The sequence below is a fragment of the Pleurodeles waltl genome, chromosome 11, assembly GCF_031143425.1.
Source record: "Pleurodeles waltl isolate 20211129_DDA chromosome 11, aPleWal1.hap1.20221129, whole genome shotgun sequence".
Lineage (NCBI taxonomy): Eukaryota > Metazoa > Chordata > Amphibia > Caudata > Salamandridae > Pleurodeles > Pleurodeles waltl.
The window spans coordinates 154,782,762-154,806,886 of NC_090450.1; the positions used below are offsets into that span (position 1 = coordinate 154,782,762).

General features: G+C 47.8%; 1 long non-coding RNA gene across 1 annotated transcript in view; it reads left to right on the plus strand.

The window, feature by feature from the left end:
- Positions 1–415: 415 nt before the first annotated feature.
- Positions 416–24,125, plus strand: part of LOC138266587 (uncharacterized) — a 170,946-nt gene continuing 147,236 nt past the window's right edge. Inside the window, exon 1 of the long non-coding RNA XR_011199556.1 lies at positions 416–485. This is a non-coding gene — a long non-coding RNA (uncharacterized lncRNA). The remainder of the gene's footprint in view (positions 486–24,125) is intronic.

Sequence of the window (24,125 nt, forward strand, 5' to 3'; positions counted from 1 at the left end):
CCACTATAGCAAAATATGATGTTAGTACATTAGTGTAAAGCATACAGTGATGATCCAAAGTGGTTTAAAAAGTCAGTCTTCTATATATGTTATTTTTGTGTAATTTTTCTGTTTGCCCATTAAATTGGTCTACAATATCCAGCATGCACACACAGATCCTGTTCTTTAGTGCCAAGTGTGCTAAACTGCTGCATTTACCCGCTGCCTTTTCCTCTTATGTTTTACTTGTTTTGACAAGTGCATTTTTTTCTGCAGGGCATATTTTAAATGCCACAAGTGTCTTTTTAAAAGTGCTTGTGTGCGCCTGGGGCTCTGCAGCCCGATTTGCAAAGCAGGAAGGAAGGGTGGATGTGCTAGAGATTTCCTGTCTTGCTGTGAGTCACTGATACAGCTTGCTTGCTTTCTGCATTTCATTCGGTATGAGCAAGAACAAAAAACAATGTAGCAGGGTCTGGCTTTGTGAACAATGGAAGCTTCGACAAACGGTATGGAGCACAATTCTTTCAGAGTGACCTTATTTTTTAAAAGACATATTTGAAAAGAAAGCAAAAAAAGAAAACAGATAGCTGAAATTGAGAACGACTTTAGTACATTTCCTCCTTCATTTTCAAGGTTTCCTCATGACTGCTTGTTTATACTGGCACAGGTCAAAACAAAAAAACGTCATGTTATCGTACCCAACTATTTACTACAGAATATTTTTTAGGAGGGTCTAACACCCCAAAAAAACACCATCTGAAGCTATGCCTCTGCCAAATAGGTCTGACTTGCTGGGAGCTGATGCTAATCAGTAAAGGGCCCTGGTGTCTGCTCAGCGCGGCGTGAACATCAAGGGCTCTGGTATCTGACATGGAGACAACAGATAGTGATGTTGACACAGATTGGATGGCTGTGGTGTTTCACAGGGCAGATTACTAACATTTCCAATGGTGGTGTACCACTGGCCTAGGCCCCAACAAGAAAGCAAAGCCTGAGTTATTTCGGAGAAAAGCCCCATATGCTCTAGTCCAATGGTTCTTAACATTTTGACTTCTGTGGACCCCTACTTAATTGTTACGAGAACCTGGCGACCACAAAGAATCATTATTCGAAACAGAGGTCCTCCCACTGAGTGGTTACTAGAAGCCGGGAAAACCAGCCTAAGCATTTTCGATATCTTCAACTGCAACTTAATACATAAAAAAATAGAAACATATGATGAAATAGTTTAGTTAATTTACAAACAAATAATATTAAAATAATCTAAATTTGACTGGGAAGGTTGGAGTTTTTCTAAATTCAATTGAGGACACTTATCATCCATACTATATTCTGTTTAATGCACTTGCACTGCTTTCATGTATCAATCTGGCAACACTACCCTAATTTTAAGCTTCAAACTTCAAATCCCTTCATATTTAATAAAAGTTTTAAAATGTTCAGTTGTACATTTTGCTTTTTTTATTCATATACCCGTTACTGATCTGTTAATATTATTTAATCTTATAAGCCAGTAGTTCCCAACCTGTGGTCCCGGGACCGCTGGGGGTCCCCGAAGCTTCCTCAGGGTGTCCGTAACTGCTTAGAAAATGAATGAATATTTACAGATTGATAAAGTGTATGTAAATAAAGTGGCTACATGTACGATTGAAAATGTTAAAACATACTGTAAACGTCAAGGAATTTGAAATGGCGGGCCATAAATGAAATTAGCATGCTCAGATTGATTCCTGGGAGCAGTACAGTCCAACCTTCCCATACATTTTTTTTTAATATATATTTGCAAATTAAATATAATTAGTTATCATTTGTGCATGTGTTTGATGAATGCTTGTTTCTGTATTGTTTGGTGTTTCAAATCAACAACAATGTTTAGGCTGGTGTCTCTGAGTTCCAGTAATAACTCAGTGGGGGTGGGTTTCCCGGATTCCAATAATGATTCAGTGGGGGTCCCCAGTATCCAGTAATGATACAGTGGGAGTCCACAGAAGTAAAAATGTTGGTAACCACTGTTCTGAGCATTTTCTAACCCTTTGAGTAGGCTTTGCAGACTTCCAGTGGTTCCTAGACACAGGTTAAGAACCTCTGACCTAGTCCACGGCAGAGCATTGACTCTGAATAGTGAAGCATGATGAATTCTTACTGTGTGATAGTTGCAGTCGCTTAATAAACTGTGTCATGGCTAGCAGGTGTGAAGCGAACGATGTGGTGCCATCTCAGAATGGAAATTAAATAAGTCCTAGCCTTGGATTTCTGCCAGGATGATAACTCATCGCCCTATGGTCGCTGGCAGCGAAGGTATCCGCTGGTGCAGTGATTCTGGTGACCAGTAGTGTGTGAAACGGTAATGGCTGTAGTACGCTCAGTTAAGTGACCGTTAGATAAAATAATTAAAGTGAAATCACAGTGTTTTGTTGCAGAGATCCGCTGCACTTTTGTGTATGAGTGTGCCAAAGCAAATTTCAGACCAACCCATTGATGCTGAAACACCAAAATACTACAGGTAACAAAAACAACCTTCCATACCCTTTGACCCCTGACAATATCAAATCTGGTGTTCCACCCTTGTCACAACAGCAGGCTCCTATTTAATGCATAGGAACCAAAATAAAAAAGGCATGGAGTTTATATGCATTAGATATATGGGACTCATAGAGCCATGTTTACTTTCTGATATTGTGGCTACTTTCATGACCACCGAGACTATGGGTTGCAAGAACATTACAAGAAGTATCAAATAGGAAGTCAAGAATAGCAGTTACAACCTCTGGCTACATCTAAGGACATCAAATGACAAACCTGTCACAATACGGTCTGTGTCCACAGATGCCCAATCTGTGCATTACATCAAGAAAGGTTCAAAAAGCAGTGAAAAAGGACTCAAAACTAGGAGCCCAATCGGAAGCCCAACCCATTGCCCCCAATGAAAGTCTCTCTCAATAACTCTGCATACAGCTACAGCAGCAAAAGGTGCTGGAAATTTTACAACTGCTTAGGCTACTTGTAAGTAAAATGATTATTAGGCAACCTCAAACTCAAAAGCAAGCTCTTTTTGTAACCTGAAACACTTCATTTTATGACATACACAGAATCCAGAGAAGCACCATGCACACACAGTGGTAAGCCAGAAAAAGATGATTACTCTCACCAGCTTGCAGGGCAGCACTGATGCTTGCATGTTCTTGGGCGCATGCCAAGGTTCACTCACAGCATTCACACACACACACACACACACACATACACACACACACACACACAAACACAAGTACACTCAGCTGGTGGCGTAATGTAAAATGATATCCCCCACAGCAGATGCAACGAGGGGCCCCTGACACCCCTATGGTCGCTGGCAGGGATGGTATCCCTTGGAGCAGGGATTCTGTTGACCAGTAGTGTGTGAAATGGTAATGGCTGTAGTACGCTCAGACAGTTAAGTGCCCGTTAGATAAAATAATTAAAGTAAAATCACAGTGTTTTGTTGCAGAGATCCGCTGCACTTTTGTGTATGAGTGTGCCAGAACATTACAAGAAGTATCAAATAGGAAGTCAAGAGTAGCAGTTACAAGCTCTGGCTACTAAGGACATCAAATGACAAACCTGTCACAATACGGTCTGTGTCCACAGATGCCCAATCTGTGCATAACATCAAGAAAGGTTCAAAAAGCAGTGAAAAAGAACTCGAAACTAGAAGCCCAATCGGAAGCCCAACCCATTGCCCCCAATAAAAGTCTCTCTCAATAACTCTGCATACAGCTACGGCAGCAAAAGGTGCTGGAAATTTTACAACTGCTTAGGGTACTTGTAAGTAAAATGATTATTAGGCAACCTCAAACTCAAAAGCAAGCTCTTTTTGTGACCTGAAACGCTTCATTTTATGACATACACAGAATCCAGAGAAGCACCATGCACACACAGTGGTAAGCCAGAAAAAGATGATTACTCTCATCAGCTTGCATGGCAGCACTGATGCTTGCATGTTCCTGGGGGCATGCCAAGGTTCACTCACAGCATTCACACACGCACACACACACACACACACACACATACACACATAAACACAAGTACACTCAGCTGGTGGCTTAATGTAAAATGATGTCCCCACCAGCAGATGCAATGAGGTACCCTTGACACCTCGATATCTCAAACATATTTATTTGCTGTGGGCTGAATGGGTCAAGTGGATGAGTTGGAGGCTTCCTGAAGGATTGGCAACCCCCCTGTGCTGCAGGGCTCCATGGCCCTATTTTATACCACTGCACTTAGCAGAGGCACAGAACAGACACATTTAAAGTCCAACTATCACTTTACGCTTGTCATCTACATGTCGAATAAGAATAAGGCAGGGCACATTGTTTGAGTGTAACTCAAAAGTACAGTAAAATCATACATACATCTCCTGATTGCAACATTACACAGGATAAAAAATATGTGCTTGAGAAATGTAGAGGGTGAACCTGTACGTTTGCACATTCTGACCCCTGCCCTTTGGCTTATAGTTGATGCAGCCATGGGGATAGTGGGGAATGAACCTCAATTAAATGAAACACCACTACAAGAGCCACCGTAGAACACTACAAAAGGAAGAGTAGGAGCTACTACTATTCATTGGTAGTATTACAGCACCCGTTCTAATAGCAATGCATGTGTTAGTTTATTGACTGATTCTAGAACATCAACATTCCCCAATTCCCATTATTCACACTTCACAAGCTCCTCATAATAATAAGCCATTTTTAGCTATTTACTTTCATCTGCTGAGAGAAAAACACATTCTTCAGGAAACTGCTACACATGAAGACTGCGCTACCACCTGTCTTATGAGTATTGTTCTTAGTCAGAATAGGTAACTCATGTGAATGTTTTGCACCAACCAAGATGAGAGTCAGTTCAAAGTCACCAGGAAGGACGCAGACTAACTACGGTGCTCAAATCATTGGAAACTTTCCAAGCCACATAAAAGGGCCTACTAGACTACAGCAGTGCCACATATTACCCATACCTGATCTTCTGAGCTACTGGTGAGAGGAATTCCATGGACTGGTGCTCATTCTGCTTCATGAAGATGGAGCTACAGATGCCCAATTCCCTTTGCTAGGTGTGCTCTGACCTTAATGAAGCAACACTATTGAGAAGCAAGTCATAGCAACTCTAAGGCTGCAGGATTATTTGTAGATCCCTACATGTGGGAGAAATGTTGGCTCCTGCTGCACTGCTACTTACCCTACATATTACATCAGTAATTACTTCTTCTATGACATCATTTATAATATAACTGCAACATTTGCAATAAAATTATTGATGAGTATTAGTTACCTTAGGGCTCGAGTTATAGTTTCTTGAGGAAAGTATAACTATAACTGTTGAATTTATTTCAACAACTTCAACCACTTTCTGGGATGCTTTCGGACAGCAGTGGGCACTGGTGAAGTGGACGTGCCTGACATGTGAACAATTATGAAAAACTGAAAAGATTTGCCATACACCACTCGCCAAAAGAAGCACCAGCACTCAGGGGATTACTGCTTGTTATTATTTAATCCATCATTCCATCACAACAATAAGCGGGGGATAACTTATTTTGGCTGAATAAATAATTGGTCTTTCTCACAGATGGGAAGATCAAATGAAAATGTTGCATGTTGCATTTTACCTGAGCCCCATTGCATTAAATCTACTGAGAACTTTTGTTCCTTTAAATCAGTTCTCTTTTATATCCGGCTATCCAATTAGTCACTCTAAAACAAATGCTATGCTTTTTTGGAAGCAGCCCCAAAACCTTTCCATTAGACATCATATCCATGATCAATTCAAATTCCTTAAAATACCTCACTCTATGGATTACATCGAGTGTTGTCAATGCTGGGTTGAATTCGGTGCCCTTATTCGCACAGATAAAAATCAATTCAAAATGTATGATAAGGATAAACTACCCTTAATCCTTATTGGGAGCATTAGTCTCATTACAATGACAATTTCACTATAGTGCATTTTTTCAGACAGTCTCCTGATCATTGTCTAAGATGTGTTTTTTTAAGCCTGTAACTTGGCTATAACCAGGTTAATATGGGTAAATTGCAAAAACTGAATAAGTAGAGAAAAGCTTTGTTGTCCCCCTATTTGAAAAGGGATGACAGATAATGATTACTTGTGTAGGTTATTTAATTGTGATGGGCCTAAAGATATGATTAATAGATAATTAAAGAAATGGTAGGCATCAAACACATACATGGGTTTGCATTTAAATATGATAATCCAAAATATTTACATAAACATATGATTCAAGGTACTCATAAATATGATCACGATCTTTAGGTACGTTGTATAAATGCTTCATATTCAAGGTAGTATAAATTTACACCATTAAGAAATAACTCTGGCGTATCTACGGACTTGATAGCTGGCGGTAAGAACTGATTGGAGAGTACATTATGTTGGTAGGACATCTCTTATGAGAAAAGCACATTTAGGGGCAATTTAGCAAGAGGTATTAGTTGAAATGAGCTGTTTTTGCAGCCATGACTTCTGTTATCGAGGCCACATCCTGCGTTCAGTGTCAGCCCAGTACACCACTTCTCTTCACCACAGAACTGCCACAGGGGGCTGTACCTATTTCCACCTCATAGCGAGTGTCCATTTAGCAAGCAACAAAGCGAGATCGGTGAACCTCGATGCTGCCCTGAATCTCTTTGGTCTAGGATATAATCCCAATGAGCAACTCTCCATTGTTCCTAATAGGGGAATTCCTGGTGTCTTCTTAGAGCGCCTCTTACACCTTGGTCTAGAAAGTAGGCAGTGTGGGGAAAGCCCTTATCATTCATAGTAATCTGCCAGTGAGTGGTGACACTTAGGGCAGCCTGGCAGGGTGCCCAGGTAAATCTGACTAAATTCGTGAGGGGTGAGATATGCCCTGTGTAAAATATTAAACTGAATAAATATTAAACCTGCATTTGGGAGAACTTTTAAGTGTGCTTCAAGGCCTTCTGCTATTCCTTGTCATTAAATGCCCATTCAGGGTCTACCTCACATTTAAGATGGAGCAATTGTAGAGAGACTCCTGCATAGTTCTGCACAGCCCTACAGAGCCAGGTAATCAGCTTATAACTGTGATCTATAAGTTATAGAGTTTGCAAAAAGGAATGTACCGCTGGTTGCATCATGTCTATAGCCCACAGTTTCTAAAACGCTTGCTATACTCGCCCATACAACAGAAATAGACCCTCTTGCAGTGCCTTCATGTTTGCCAATGTTAGGAAGTCCAGGATCACCCCATCTTCAAAGAGGTCTCCTGATAGACTTAGGTCAGCCTCCTCAAAGCATGACAATTCCGTAGCTTTAAATGTCTCCAGAACAGTCAGGATTACCCTAAGAATGTGTTACTGGTGGGTATGGTTTTGCTGGAGGAGTGTATACAAAGCCACGCTGCAAATACTTTAGTGCATCATGAAGTAAGAGTGTAGAGGGCTTTGGGGATTTGTCACCTGAAAAGAGTAACCCATACAATTCCCTTGTTTGGAGTTATTTGACCTTGAACTTTCAGATGATGGCCCGCAGTCCAATATGCTGCCCTTTGGAGTTGAACTGCTATGCAGTAACCTCAAAAGTCTGGAGCCTACATACAATAACAGTGACAAGGGGCGGCCCTGCCTGATGCCCCTAGTCAGCTTGTAGGTTTCTGAAATGTAAGGACTCATTCAAGCTCTAAGCGTAGGTGTTGTATTAAGAGTCTGACCCATTTTATAAACTGCAGGCCTATCCCAAAGCAAGACAGGACTTTTAACAAATAAGCCCAATGCCCAAACAAGCCCAATGCAGTGTATCAAAGGCCTGCTCCAGATCCACTCCTCCTCCATGCTGCTGCCCTGTGGGATGGCCCATCCTAAATCGGCATGACTCCGCTCAGTCAGTGAAAAATAAAATGATAATAAAATTGTTTTATTATCATTTTATTTTTCATCTGCTGACTCTCGGCACCGCCATAACGGAGCAGCCGTCCTGTTTGAAATGCAGCCCCAAAACATTAATATTTTACTTATAGCTCAAAGGTGGTGATAATGGGAAGGGGTCCCTAAATAACCCATTCTCTTTGAGAATGTTAAAAAAAATAAGAGCAGCCAGTGGTTCGACAGACAACTGCCAGCTCTTAAAAAAATGAAAGTTAAATGTTCAATTTTATTTATAAATGCATCCCATTTTTCTATAAATAAAACTGGCTGCTTTTTAATCAAATGATTGCTTTATACACAAGCAATCATAGACATGGTGTTCTGCTGACTCGAGAATGCCACCATCCCTGTGACAGCTGTCATTTCAAACTGGTCGCAAACTGCGGCCTACTTCATCAAACTCACATAGTATGTCGATTTTTGCTTTTACAGAACACCATCTAGTGAAATATGTGTAATGTCATCATTGCCAGACTTCCAAACGTTTCCTTCTGCATGCACTCTGGCCTCCCTAAACACAATTAAGGATTGGCTAACCCCAGTTGGCCTCTCTAAGGATTAAGCGCCGAAATTGCGTCGTTTTTTTTGACGCAATTTCGACGCAAAACTAACGCCAACTAACGCCATATTTATACTATGGCGTTAGAGGCGAATAGCGCCAAAGTTCCCGGAATGTGCGTCATTTTTTAGCGTGAACCGCTTCCTTGCGTTAATGATATGCAAGGGAGGCGTTCCCGTCTAAAAAATGACTCCCAGGCCTTTACGTGGTATTTATACTCCCGGGCAAAAGAGACGCCCGGGAGTTGGCGTGGCTAAAAGCGGCGCATTTGCGCCGCTTTTTAACGCCTGGGTCAGGCATGGCGTTAAGGGACAAGTGGGCTCAAAATGAGCCCACAGTGCCCTCCCCTGCCCCCAGGGACCCCCCCTGCCACCCTTGCCCACCCCAGGAGGACACCCAAGGCTGGAGGGACCCACCCCAGGGACATTCAGGTAAGTTCAGGTAAGTTTTTTTTTTTTTTTTTTTTAATAATATTTTGTGGCATAGGGGGGCCTGATTTGTGCCCCCCTACATGCCACTATGCCCAATGACCATGCCCAGGGGACAGAAGTCCCCTGGGCATGGCCATTGGGCAAGGGGGCATGACTCCTATCTTTACAATGATAGGAGTCATGTTGATGGGGGATGGGCGTCGTTAAAAAATGGCGCAAGTCGGGTTAAGACGATTTTTTCGACGTAACCTGACTTGCCCCATTTTAAGACGCCCATGCGCCATTTTCCCCCTACGCCGGCGCTGTCTGGTCTACGTGGTTTTTTCCCACGCAAACCAGGCAGCGCCGGTCTGATTGCGCCGTCTAACGCCATTCTATAAATACGGCGCCCGCATGGCGCTTCAGAATGGCGTTAGACGGCGCAAAACTTTTTGACGCTAAACTGCGTTAGCGCAGTTTAGCGTCAAAAAGTATAAATATGGGCCTAAGTATTGCCAGAGTATTATGACATCGAAATGTGCGCCAGAGGCATAAACATTAAATGCGAGATGTGGGCTGTAGGAGATATTACGTAATTCATCATGGCTTTAAAAACATGACTTCAGACTGTACAAGAACTGCAGTGACCAAAGCTGCATTAAACACATAAACAGCTTTTCATTTATTTAAAACCCTACTTTTGAAATTAGCTAAATAATCTATAAGTAGTAAGTCTCGATACATAATTAAAAATGGAAGCCCCCTCTAATACTGTTACTGCAATGTCACGACAGTGACTGTAAAGAACGAGGAAACATCCTTTACCAAGCAGACGCCTTTACCACACTTTCATTTACCACATATTATAAGTATGGACAAGGTCAGTAGTGTTTTAGGGTTCAGGGGTCAGAAGTAGTAAAGGGGGGTAAAGTTCAATTTGAGGGGTTGAGGTTGTGAGATGGTAAAGGGAAGTAAGGGATAGTTTCTGGTTTAGGGGTGTGCAGTGGTAAAGGGAGGTGTGGGTACTTTCAGGGTATAGTGGTGGGAAGGGGTAAAGAAGTAAACGTTCATTTTAGGGTTTAGAGGTGGATAGTGGTAAAGGTTGTGAGTAAATTATAAAAAAGAGCGTTATTTTGGGTGTTCCCCAAAAAAGGAAATAATTAAAATAAATATTAAATTTTGGGTTTGTGAGTGGGTCGTGGTAAAGGAAGGTTAGGAGTAAATTAAAAAAGGGGGTTTGGTATTCCAGTGACTTTCCCCATTACTCTGGTGTCGGTTCATTTGAGAAGCACAATCAGGGACACGTTACACCCCACAGGTTTCAGCTAAACGCCTTGCTCACTGGTGTTGGTCATGGTAAATCCATTATAAATTATGTGTAACATCACAGTGCAGATTGTCCACTTGGGCGGAGCTTTTAATGCTCCTGGTCAGGATAACCATTGTTTATAGTAATTACTTTTCATTGTATTTTTGTCAACAATGATTCACCATTCTTTGTCATCCATTTGATATTACTTGAGGGGCTGCGGTACGCTAGAGCCGCCCGGTGTCCACACTTATTTCACTACTGCTAGCTAGACATTTTCGATATTTACTCATGGATTAATATGCTGTAATGATTGTACACTTGTGCATCCTACCATCGAGTCTTGTGATAAAAGCGAGATTTTATGTCTTTTTGTTTATTTTTTTGTTGTTGACTGTTTTGAAGACTGAATTAGGGCTAAGCAACCAGTGACTATTCGAATACTACCCTCAAAATAGTAACAATCTCACCGCATGTTGTCCTTTGTTTATGTTATTTGTAACTGCATTGTGATGTTACACTTAGGCCCGTATTTATACTCCGTTTGCGCCGAATTAGCGTCGTTTTTTTCGACGCAAATTCGGCGCAAAACTAACGGCATATTTATACTTTGGCGTTAGACGCGTCTAGCGCCAAAGTATGAAGAAAGAGCGTCATTTTTTAGCGTGAACGCCTTCCTTGCGTTAATGAGATGCAAGGAAGGCGTTCCCGTCTAAAAAAATGACGGCGAAGCAAATGCGTCGTATTTATACTCCCGGGCAAAAATCACGCCCGGGAGGTGGCGGGTCAAAAAAAACCGCATTTGCGCCTGAATTTAACGCCTGGGTCAGGGTAGGCGTTAAGGGACCTGTGGGCTCAGAATGAGCCCACAGGTGCCCTCCCCTGCCCCCAGGGACCCCCCCTGCCACCCCTGCCCACCCCAGGAGGACACCCAAGGATGGAGGGACCCATCCCAGTGAAGTACAGGTAAGTTCAGGTAAGTATTATTTTTTTTTAATTTTTATTTTTTTTGTGGCATAGGGGGGCCTGATTTGTGCCCCCCTACATGCCACTATGCCCAATGACCATGCCCAGGGGACACAAGTCCCCTGGGCATGGCCATTGGGCAAGGGGGCATGACTCCTGTCTTTACTAAGACAGGAGTCATGAAATGGCGTCTGGGCGTCGAAAAAATGGCGCAAATCGGGTTAAGACAATTTTTTAGCGTCAACCTGACTTGCGCCATTTTAAGACGCCCTAACGTCATTTTTTCCCAACGCCGGAGCTGCCTGGTCTACGTGGTTTTTTTCCACGCACACCAGGCAGCGCCGGTCTGATTGCGCCGTCTAACGCCATTCCATAAATACGGCGCCCGCATGGCGCTTCAGAATGGCGTTAGACGGAGCAAAATTTTTTGACGCTAAACTGCGTTAGCGCAGTTTAGCGTCAAAAAGTATAAATATGGGCCTTAACGTTTTAAGGATTCGCTTAGGGCAGAATCCCGTGAACAAGGTGTTCAGCCAAAATGTGTGGGGTATAAAGTGTAGGGCCGGGTTTAAGGCGGTGCGACCGGTGTAGCCGCACCTGGCGCTGACTTTGGTGGGGAGGCCTGTGTTTAAAAATAACTTTTGATTTAACAGCACATGAACGTTCTTGTGCGCCCAATAAACTCCGCACTACCAATGAGTGAGCTGTAAACGCATCTGCATGGTAAAGCCATGCGTGTTAAAAGCTGTGTGGGAAAGGCATAGGTGGTAAAGGCATTCGTTGTAATATCATACAACCACATCATTTTTCATAAGCTGTTTTAGAGAGCAGCTTCATATATCAGCTGTGCACTATGGTAATACTGAGAAAAAATGAATTCAAAGATGAACATGTCCTTTTTGTTAAATATATTACAAATACATTTTTATTAATGCTTACTTTTCTCTATCTCAAAAACTGGGTAGTAATCAATTCAGCTCTTCCAGGCTCTCTTTTTTCATTGGCAGTAAAAATAACTTTTTATGAGGTTTGAAATACCTTTCTGGGAGAGAACTATGGGTGTGGCTTTCCAGAAATCCTCTGACAGGGAAGCATTGGATTGTTAATTACAGGCTACTCACCCCTAGTTATGATAAACATAGCTCTGGTGAGCGGCGGACTTTGATGGTGGGCTGGGCTGCCCCTAAATAAGTAATCTTTTCTCACCATAGGAGGGGCCTTAACCTAAGATCTAGACAGGGTTGATGTTCCAGGTGTTTCCTTAATATTGTAGCACAGACTACAGGGCATATTTACAATCCCCTAGCGGCTCCTGACGCTGCCCTAGCATAATTTTTTTTAATGTTAGGCGGTGTCAAGGAAGCCTTTTCCACGCACCAGATTTACAAATTGATGCAATGCTTACATTGCGCCACTTTGTAACCCCTGGGGCCACATTATGCCTGGGCCAGGCATAATGTATGCAAGGGGGCGTCCCCCTATTAGGAGGCTCTGAAAAATTGTGCAGTGAAATTTACTAGATTTCACTGCACCATTTTTTCAGTTATTTTTAATGCCTCCCCAAGGAAGGCGTTAAAGTGACGATCCCATTGTTTCCAGTGGACCTCCCCAAAAATTGCTGGACTAGCACCATGATGTTTGGCACTAGTAGACCAATGTACCACATTAGCATAAAAAATGTTGATGCTATTGTGCTAACGTACGCCATTGTGCACCATATTTTAAATACAACACATAGGTGGTCATTACAACCCTGGCGGACGGTGTTAAAGCTGCGGTAATACCGCAAACAGGCCGGCGGACAAAAAAAGTGAATTATGACCGTGGCGGAAACCTCCAACATAGACAGCCACTTTAACACTCCGACCGCCACGGCAGTACAGACAAGCAGCGCGGCGGTCACCGCCAACAGACAGGCGGAAGACAATGTACCGCCCACAGTATCACAACCTGCCAATCCGCCACCTTTTATGGGGCGGATTCACCGTGCATAAAAACACGGCGGAAACAGCTTTTGCAATGGGAAAAGGCTCACCTCAACATACTCCACGAGGAAGGAGGCCACCATGGAGCCCGAACTACAAATACTCCCTGCGCTTGTCTTCCTGCTCCTCTACGAACACCAGCAACGTAGGCGCTGAAGACAACGGTGAGTACTGCACCTACAACATAGGGGAGGGGGGAGGCAAAAGTCACGGACACACACACGCAACACCCCCACCCCGACGCTCACCCACTACAACACACACACCCATGCATTTCCAAACAGCACAGTAACAACCCCCAACCCCCCCGGAAGAATGCAAAGACAAAAGGAAATTAGTTCAACCATTGTTATGTATCAAAATACAGTAACCAAATATATACAGATATATAAAAACAATTGAAAATCATACATCACGATTAGAACTGCAGGTGTGCACATATCAATGTCCGTGGACCACTGGGCCCACAATGCATGGGCGAGGCCCACACTAGATACCTGTCCACAAACGGAGAGAACACTGCAGGGGCATCAAATAGAAATACAACAGGCACCTCAGGGGGAAGGGAAGGGGGGGCACCTCAGCCGGATTACAGCACCACGCCAGATCCACGACGGTGCTCCATGCCCATTGATGTATCCTGGGGAGTGCAAAGCCACAGTCTCTCAAGTCTCTACAGTGGGTGGGTTGCCCACTGTACCATCCTGGGGAGTGCAAAGCCACAGTCTCTCAAGTCTCTACAGTGGGTGGTTTGCCCACTGCCATATCCTGGGGAGTGCAAAGCCACAGTCTCTCAAGTCTCTACAGTGGGTGGTTTGCGACTGTACCATCCTGGGGAGTGCAAAGCCACAGTCTCTCAAGTCACTACAGTGGGTGGTTTGCCCACTGTACCATCCTGGGGAGTGCAAAGCCACAGTCTCTCAAGTCTCTACAGTGGGTGGTTTGCCCACTGTACCATCCTGGGGAGTGCAAAGCCACAGTCTCTCAAGTCTCTACAGTGGGTGGTTTGCGACTGTACCATCCTGGGGAGTGCAAAGCCACAGTCTCTCAAGTCTCTACAGTGGGTGGGTGGCCCACTGTACCATCCTGGGGAGTGCAAAGCCACAGTCTCTCAAGTCTCTACAGTGGGTGGTTTGCCCACTGCCATATCCTGGGGAGTGCAAAGCCACAGTCTCTCAAGTCTCTACAGTGGGTGGTTTGCGACTGTACCATCCTGGGGAGTGCAAAGCCACAGTCTCTCAAGTCACTACAGTGGGTGGTTTGCCCACTGTACCATCCTGGGGAGTGCAAAGCCACAGTCTCTCAAGTCTCTACAGTGGGTGGTTTGCCCACTGTACCATCCTGGGGAGTGCAAAGCCACAGTCTCTCAAGTCTCTACAGTGGGTGGTTTGCGACTGTACCATCCTGGGGAGTGCAAAGCCACAGTCTCTCAAGTCTCTACAGTGGGTGGTTTGCCCACTGTACCATCCTGGGGAGTGCAAAGCCACAGTCTCTCAAGTGGATAACAGTCTCCACTGGTTCTGGAGGCGGACTGGTGCCCAGAGTGCTTCATCCTGTGAAGGACAGACTGAGTGAATGCAGGTCTCCACTGGTTCTGGAGGGGGACTGGTGCCCAGAGTGCTTCATCCTGTGAAGGACTGACAGAGTGGATGCAGGTCTCCACTGGTTCTGGAGGGGGTATGGTGCCCAGAGTGCATCACGCTCCCCGTGACGGTCCCCGTTCCGTCACTGTCCCAGCTGCACATGGGCTAACGATGCTTGATTTGGCGGTCTTTGCCCTATTCAGCGGTCTTCACCATGGCGGTCTTTGCCCTGTTCAGCGGTGCTTGCCTTTGCTGTGTCTGACCTGTTCACCGGTGCCTTGCCATGGCGGTCTTTGCTCTGTTCAGCGGGGCTTGCCTTTGCTGTGTCTGACCTGTTCAGCGGTGCTTTGCCATGGCGGTCTTTGCCCTGTTCATCGGTCTTCACCATGGCGGTCTTTGCCCTGTTCAGCAGTGCTTGCCTTTGCTGTGTCTGACCTGTTCAGCTGTGCTTTGCCATGGCGGTCTTTGCCCTGTTCAGCGGTCTTCACCATGGCGGTCTTTGCCCTGTTCAGCGGTGCTTGCCTTTGCTGTGTCTGACCTGTTCAGCGATGCTTTGCCATGGCGGTCTTTGCCCTGTTTTGCGGTGCTTGCCTTTGCTGTGTCTGACCTGTTTAGCGGTGCTTGCCTTTGCTGTGACTGAACTGTTCAGCGGTGCTTTGCCATGGCGGTGTTTGCCCTGTTCAGCGGTGCTTGCCTTTGCTGTGTCTGACCTGTTCAGCGGTGTGTGGCATGACGGTCCCTCAGTGCCCAGCGGGGCTGTGGCTGCCAGGGCCCTCCAGGTCACTGACTCTGGCGGTGGTCTCCGGACCAGTGACGACAGTGCTGCCCTCCAGGGCACTGACTCTGGCGGTGGTCTTCGGACCAGTGACGATACTGCTGCCCTCCAGGGCACTGACTCTGGTGGTGGTCTCCGGACGGTGGTTTCCGGACCAGTGACGATACTGCTGCCCTCCAGGGCACTGACTCTGGCGGTGATCTCCGGACCAGTGACAACAGTGCTGCCCTCCAGGGCACTGACTCTAGCGGTGGTCTCCGGACCAGTAATGATACTTCTGCCCTCCAGGGCACTGACCCTGGCAGTGGTCTCCGGACCAGTGACGATACTGCTGCCCTCCAGGGCACTGACTCTGGCGGTGGTCTCCGGACCAGTGACGACAGTGCTGCCCTCCAGGGCACTGACTCTGGCGGTGGTCTCTGGAACAGTGACGATACTGCTGCCCTCCAGGGCACTGACTCTGGCGGTGGTCTCCGGACCAGTGACGATACTGCTGGCGGTGGTGTCCCAGCCGGCGGGGAGGATGGCGGCCTTCTCCGCCGTGCTGCTCTTACCAGACTTTGGAGACTTCTTCTGCCCCTTCACCACCTTGGGAGGAGTCACAGCTGACTCAGCACTCCCCCCGGGACCCTTGTGAGCTGTTTTGCCAGCAGGAGTCTTCACCCTCTCCCATCGGCCACTTTCCAACTTAAGGTGCTTTACAGGGGGTGGACTGGCAGTGCTTTGGCTCCATGTCAAACTGGCTGCCCTGGTGGCCGGTGCACTCCACACACCTTTAACACGCACCACTGGTACCTGACATTTTTTGGCTGAGGTGCTACTACGGGACCTATGAATTGGAGGGGTGGGGGTGGTGGGAAAGAGGTCAACGTTGCTGAGGAAGAGTTTCTGATGAACACTGGGATGGGTAGCTGGAGGGGATCTGGGAGTGGAGGAAGAGGATGTGGTTGTAGGAGGTGTAACTTTAGGTGATTTGGGTCCAGGTGCAGGTACTGGAGGCTGTCGTGAGGTGGATGGATGTTGGGTGTATGGGTGCCCGCGTTTGTGTACTTTGGGAGGGGGCGTCACAGACACATTGGGAGTGGACACAGGGGACGTGTAAATGGTAGTGGGGGTGGTGAGTGCAGGTGAGCGGGTGTGGTGCTGGGTGTTCTGGTGCGAGTCCTAGTGCCTGTAGATGTAGTGCATGCAGGTGAGAGTGTAGACAACACTGGGAGGGAGGAGGGAGACGACGACGAGGGGGACACAGTGGAGGCAGTGGATGCTGCTGTGTCTGTATGTGGGTGATGCTTGTTTGAGTGCCTGTGGGATGTGTGGTGCCTATGTTTGCCTGAGCTACTTTTGTGTGTTGAGGTGTGTGCATGCTTGTCTGATGGTGTGGTTGGGATAGGCTGGGGTACAGGGGATTGGGTTTGGGTGGAGGAAGTTGGAGGGGGGAGGCTAGACACAGGGACAATGGCTGCCATCAGTGCTGAGGCCAGAGATTGCAGGGTTCGATGATGGGCAGCCTGACCAGAATGAATGCCCTCCAGGAATGCATTAGTGTGTTGCAACTCCCTTTCTACTCCCTGTATGGCATTCACAATGGTAGACTGCCCAACAGTGAGTGACCTGAGGAGGTCAACGGCCTCCTCACTGAGGGCAGCAGAGGTGACAGGGGCAGGGGCTGAGGTGCCTGGGGTGAAGGTGATGCCCACCCTCCTGGGTAAGCGGGCACGGAGCGAAGGTTGAGGGGCTGCTGGGAGGGCGGTGCTGGTAGGGGGCGTTGCGGCTGTACCTGTAGAAGTGGGGGGCACAGATGGTGCCGCCACCACAAGGGAGCTCCCATCGGCGGACGAGTCCGCGTCGCTGTTTGCTGATCCAGTGACCGACGTGAAGCTCCCCTCGCCCTCCGTCCCACTGGTGTATTCAGAGTCTGTGGTGTGGCCCTCCATGGCCATGTGGGATGCAGCTCCCTCGTGCTCCGGTGCCACTGTACCTCCGCCTGATGATGCTGATGCACAAACGAACAGGGAGAGCACAAAAAGGGGGGACGACGACAGAAGAAAGACAGGTTGAGTGCATTGCTTACCGCTACCGTTGGCGGACAATACAGACATAGCAGCCCCCTGCACTACGCCGTGCTCTTGGCCTCTACAGATGCAATTCCTGGGATATGGCCTACATGGCTATGAGTGTCATCTGTCCACATAGATGACACAGGGGTATGTATACCTGTACTTGGCACTCTACAGAGGTGGGGTGGAGGGCCACAGGCCATGCCTTATGAAGGGGCCTAGCTTACGTAACTCACACTGGCCTAGGGAAACCCACAGCCCTCCTCCCCCACCCAGACCCCTCCACTGCGCGCAAAGTCATGAGAATGAGAGTGTACTCACCCCCTTGTGTCTACTGTGATGCCCTCAAGCGCCCAACCAACTCAGGGTAGGCCACCGCCAGGATCCGGAACATCAGGGGGGTCATGGTGCGACGGGCACCCCTCCCACGTTGGGAGGCCATCCCCAGCTGAGCCTCCGCCATCTTCTTGCTCCAGCGGCAAATGTCCTCCCATCTTTTATGGCAGTGGGTGCCCCGTCTCTGGTGGACCCCCAGGGTCCGGAAGTCCTTGGCGATGGCACGCCAAATGTCCTTCTTCTGGTGGGCGCTGACCTACATGACATGTACAGGGGAAGAAGAGAAGTCATTAGCAACTGCACCGTTGAAGTGAGTGGCCCCCATCCCTACCCTTGCCATGTGGCAAATGCATTCACAGTCCTTCAAGGTCGCAGAACTCTGCCCCCTTCCTACTGACATCCAGCCCTCTCCACCCAGCATAGCCCATACAACGTGCTCCCGGTGTACTTACCTGTTGGTCTGGAGGACCGTAGAGTAGCGTGTACTGGGGGAGGACCCCGTCCACGAGCTTCTCCAATTCCTGAGCAGTGAAGGCAGGGGCCCTTTCCCCAGTTGCAGCAGCCATTGTCTCTTCCAGACCGAGGTCACAGGAGCACTTGCAGTGTAGGTCCTCTCCTGTCGAGGATCAGGTATCGAGTGATTGAACAGATAGAAAATGGCGGTCACGTCCGCGGCGGTGACGTCCGCGGTGGTGCGTATCATCACCGCCGGCGCACTTCATCATTGGCTCCTGGGACCCATAGGGTCCAATGTTAACCAATGCAGCATTGCGCCGTGGTCTACGACCGCCTACCGCGAAGGTGTACAACGCCAGCGCAGATACCTCACATCCCATTGTCTCAGTTTAGAGGTCAGGCAGCCGCCATTTCAGGGGCCCACATGGCTTCATTTACTACAGCGTCACACATACCTAGGCCTACACTCAACACACATACAGGAAGAGTTTTGTATTTGGTGTCTTGTTCTGTGTAGCTGTGGGTGCATATCTGAGAATTTGTTGACTCTGTGCTCGCTGTTGTCCTTCTTAGGCACCGTCAGCTGGGACATTTGAGGAGATGGCGGAATCCTCCGGTGTACCAACCGCTGGTGGACCTGTTAACAATGGAGGAGCGACATTTGATCATCACCTACAGGTTTGACCGTGCCACAATCCAGGAACTGTGTACCCAGTTGGAGCCAGACCCGGTCTCACCAATCTGCCATCCCATAGGAATCCCCCCTGAAGTGCAGGTGCTATCAGTGCTCCATTTCCTTGCAAGTGGATCATTTCAAACAACAGTGGCCATAGCATCAGGGATGTCCCAGCCTATGTTTTCCAACGTGTTGTCCAGAGTGTTGTCTGCCCTGCTGAAACACGTTAGGAGCTACATCATTTTCCCTCAGGTGGAGGATTTGGCTACAGTTAAAGGTGACTTCTATGTCCTGGGACATATCCCTAACATCATAGGTGCCATTGATGGGACCCATGTAGCTCTGGTCCCCCCCGCAGGAGTGAACAGGTGTACAGGAACCTGAAGAGTTATCATTCGATGAATGTACAGATGGTATGTTTGGCAGACCAGTACATCTCCCAGGTAAATGCTATGTTCCCTGGCTCTGTGCATGACGCCTACATCCTGCGGAATAGCAGCATCCCTTATGTGATGGGTCAACTCCAGAGGCACTGTGTGTGGCTATTAGGGGACTCTGGTTACCCCAACCTGTCATGGCTATTGACCCCAGTGAGGAATCCCAGGACCAGGGCAGAGGAACGCTACAATGAGGCCCATGGGCGGACTAGGAGGGTTATCGAACGCACCTTCGGCCTCCTAAAGGCCAGGTTCAGGTGCCTCCATATGACCAGTGGTTCCCTATTCTACTCACCAAGGAAGGTGTGCCAGATCATCATCGCCTGCTCGACTCTTCACAGTCTTGCTTTGCGACGCCAGGTGCCTTTTCTGCAGGAGGATGGTCCAGATGACGGTGTTGTGGCAGCTGTGGAGCCTGTGGAAAGTGATGAGGAGGAAGCTGAGGAAGAAGACATAGACAACAGGGAGTCAGTCATACAGCAATATTTCCAGTGACACACAGGTGAGAACATTTTTTTTTACTATTACATTCACTTTCACACTTCTACCTCTATCCTGTCTGTCAATTAGATGCAGTATTTGGTAACTGAGCTGTACATTTCCATTACGGTTTCACAGGTGTGGTTACCAACGTGTGTCATCTGCTTGCATCCTTCATGGACTTGTGATGTGTGACATAGGTATGTTGGCATTACATTTGAAAACGCATATTGTTACTGTAATTGGTAATACACATTTTCTAAATCACAGACTGACTCCAGATTGTTTTGTGGTTCAAGGGTGTTTATTGAAGTGCTAATTATTGGAGGGGGTGGCAAAATGGTGATGGGTGATGGAGGAGGAATGTCCATGGCAGAGTCCAGTCTATTAGTCTCACAGGTGCACTGCCCATATGGGCATAGGAAGTGGAGCTGGGGCAGTTCCATACTGGACAGGGTAACAAAGTGAGACAGTGGAATGACAATCAGGGTGGTCTCATTTCCTGACGGGGGTCTTGCCATCGTGCTCTGTCCTGTTCCTGGATCTCAGGGACCGCTTGCGGGGTGGTTGTCCATCTGCAGGGGGTGGGGTGCTGGTGTGGTGGTCCTGTGGTGGGGCGTCCTGTCCACTAGCGCCGGCGGAGGTGGTGGGCAGTTCATCGTCTAGGCTAGTGTCAGGGGCCCCTTGGAGTGCCACGGTGTCCCTCATGGTCTTTTGTATGTCCTTCAGCACCCCTACGATGGTGCCCAGGGTGGAGCTGATGGTTCTGAGCTCCTCCCTGAAGCCCAAATACTGTTCGTCCTGCAGCCGCTGGGTCTCCTGAAACTTGGCCAGGACCGTAGCCATCATCTCCTGGGAGTGGTGTAGGCTCTCATGATGGAGGAGAGGGCCTCGTGGAGAGTGGGTTCCCTGGGCCTGTCTGCCCCCTGTCGCACAGCAGCCCTCCCAGTTCCCCTGTGTTCCTGTGCCTCCGTCCCCTGGACCGTGTGCCCACTACCACTGCCCCCAGGTCCCTGTTGTTATTGGGGTGGTGGGTTATCCTGGGTTCCCTGTAGTGGTGGACACACAGCTGACTGACGTGTCCTGAGGACGGAGGTATGGGCTCGCTGGGTGGGTGCTGTGCTGGTGTTACCAGATGGTGGAAGGTCAGTGTTGGGCTTGCCTGTGCGAGGGGAACCAACTGTCCCGAGGCCCACGATGGTCCGGGCTGGTCATCTGGATCCAGTTGGTCAGAGCTGCTGTGGTCACTGTGGGCCTCTTCTGTGGGTGGAGTGGAGATGTCTGGACCCTCCTGTATGGTGACGTTACGTAGTGGTCCTGCAGGGGTATAAGAGCATGATTATTGCATGTGTGTGTGTCATGGTGTGCAATGGGTGGGTGTGCGTGTACCCCAGTGCAAGCATTCCTGGGTGGGGGCTTGTGTGATGGTGGTTGGGGGGTTGTTATGGGTATGTGCAGTGGCCATGCTTTAGTGATGGGTGTCCATGCTTAGTTGTGTCATGCAGGGCTTGTTGTTGGGATGTGTGGTTTGTGTAATTAGTACATTAGTGAGGAGTTGTAGTGATAGGGGAAGGGAGGGGTGAGGGTGGGGGTGTGTGATAGCATGCAGGTATGGTGGGGGGATATGATAGTTAAGATTTGACTTACCAGTGTCCATTCCTCCACCGACTCCTCCGAGACCCTCTGGATGCATGATGGTCAAGACCTGCTCCTCCCATATTGTTAGTTGTGGGGGAGGAGGTGGGGGTCCACCGCCATTCCGCTGAACCGCGATGTTGTGCCTGGAGACCACGGAACGCACCTTCCCCCGTAAGTCGTTCCACCTCTTCTTGATGTCCTCCCGATTTCTTGGATGCTGTCCCACAGCGTTGACCCTGTCGACGATTCTTCGCCATAGCTCCATCTTCCTGGGTATGTAGGTGTGCTGCACCTGTGCTCCAAATAGCTGTGGCTCTACCCGTAAGATTTCCTCCACCATGACCCTGAGCTCCTCCTCGGAAAATCTGGGGTGTCTTTGGCGTGACATGGGATGGTGTAGGTGATGTGTGGGGTGGTGTATGTGTTGATGGGTGTGGTGATGTGTGGTGGTGTGGGGTGTTTTGAGCGTGGATGTTGTATGGGTGATGGTGTTATGTGCCTCTATGTGGTGGGGTTGTCTATTGCTGTAGTCTCTGTCTGTCGCCTTCATCTTCAGTTTTTGGTCATAGGGGTTTGTGGGTGATGTGGGTGTGTGTTTTATATTGTGTTGGGTGTGTGGGAGTGGTGTTTGTATGTGTATCAGGTGTGTGTATTTGAAATTGTCCAATGTGGTGGTGTTTTGGAGATGTGTGTGTATTTTGAGCGCTGCAGTGTGTACCGCCAATGGAATACCGCGGTTGAAAGACTGCTGCTTGGATTCGTGGGTTATGATAGCATGGGCGTGTTTCTGTTGGCGTGACAGTGTCGGTTTTGTTTTCGCCAGTTTATCACGGACCTTTGGTGTGGCCGACTTGTGTGGGTGTCTGAATTTCGGCGGATTCCGAGATGTGGGTCATAATAGCTGTGGCGGAATTCCGCAGCCGCAGCGGTGTATTGGTCGGTCTTCTGCATGGCTGTAAGTGCCTTTTACCGCCAATGTTGGAATGACCCCCATAGTGTAGGAGACAGGTCCTCTATGTAGTGTGCAAAATCAGGCACAATGTCTAGGTGGTCCGGGCTATCACACGTTGGTCTACAGAGGTAAAAACTAGACCACCTAATGCTCTAATTTTTATGGTAGCTTGGTCGAGCAGTTAGGCCAGTCTTGGCGAAGTGTAAAGCATTCCTTGTACTCACAGTATCAATAAAGCAAGCCACACACTTAAAAGAATAATTTGAGACTAATTTCCAAAAATACTTCAGATGTTTATAAACTTTTTAAGACCAAGATCATAAAAATCAGGTATGTACTTTTTATGTTTGTGAATTTTCAAAGTTTAGAAAATGTCTCAGTGTTCTGTGTGTAATTACACAGCATAGGAATCAATGAAGAAATCATTTTAAAATGCATATAAATTCAGGCACTGCTTTTGCCAATGTCTCTTTATGCAAGTATGTCGAGGTCATTGGTGGGCCATAAGGACCAGCTGGAGAAGTTCAGGTGGCTCCTGGTTCTGGCAGGAGCAGCTGCAGAAAGTTGTTGGAGCTGGTGCCAGGCCACTGCGGGGGACCACTTGGAAAAGCACTGCGCAGGTGGACTTCAAGGTAATTCCAGTGGGTCCCCCTTGGAGTGTCAACATCACAAGGGGTGGGAGACCCTTGGAGCACAGCTGGATCTTCAGTGCAGGGCACAAGGCGGCAGGGTGTAGAGCCAATCAATGAGCTGGGAGCTGTGAGCAAAGGTGCCCTTGGAAGCAGGAGGTAGGTCGCGTTGAGGGCTACTTGCAAATCAGCAGGGACACTCTTTTAGGAGATTCTGGTGTTTTCTGAAGTCCGAAACTGGGACTTCCTCCTGGACTGTCCTTCTGAGTGTCTGATGACAGGTGACCAGAACATGGGGCTACTGCATGGTTTGGCAACTGGAGGTTGCAGTGCCATCAATCTTGGTACACTTGAAGATTGTCCTCATGGTTTGTCACATGGAGTTTGGTCTGGCTGTGGCAACCTGTTATCTGGTCAGCAGCTGGTCAGTGAAGTGGTCTTTTGGTCTTTGTTGCAGAAGTGTAATGCCTTTACTCTGGAGGGAGATCTTCAGCAGCTTTCAGAAGTGTGGAGGTCCTCTGGGGATTTGTAGAGTCCATCTGATGTCTTAGCAACCTCTCACCAGTGGTTGTCAAGTCCTAGGTGCAGCAGGCAGAGTTGAGTGGCTTTTTCTTAATGTAGCCATTGGTCTTCTTTGTTGCTGGTCTTCTTTTGTCCTTGGAATCTGATTCTCTGGTCTATGGATGCCCACTAAATACAGTCTTTAGTTGGTGTTTAGGGGAGTACCTAGGAGTGACCAATTCATCATCTACCTTAGGGTGGCTATACCCACTAAGTGAACACTTCCTGTGCGCAGAGGTCACTTCCCTACACATAGTCAGCTATTTTCCTTCCATGCAACATGGAGGAAAATGAAAGGGTGGGGTCACGTCCCATGCAACACCTTAGGGGTGGTGCAAGCTGGGCTTGACCACTCCTCCTGTCCTTTGTGTGTTTTCCTGCCATTGCTCCCACC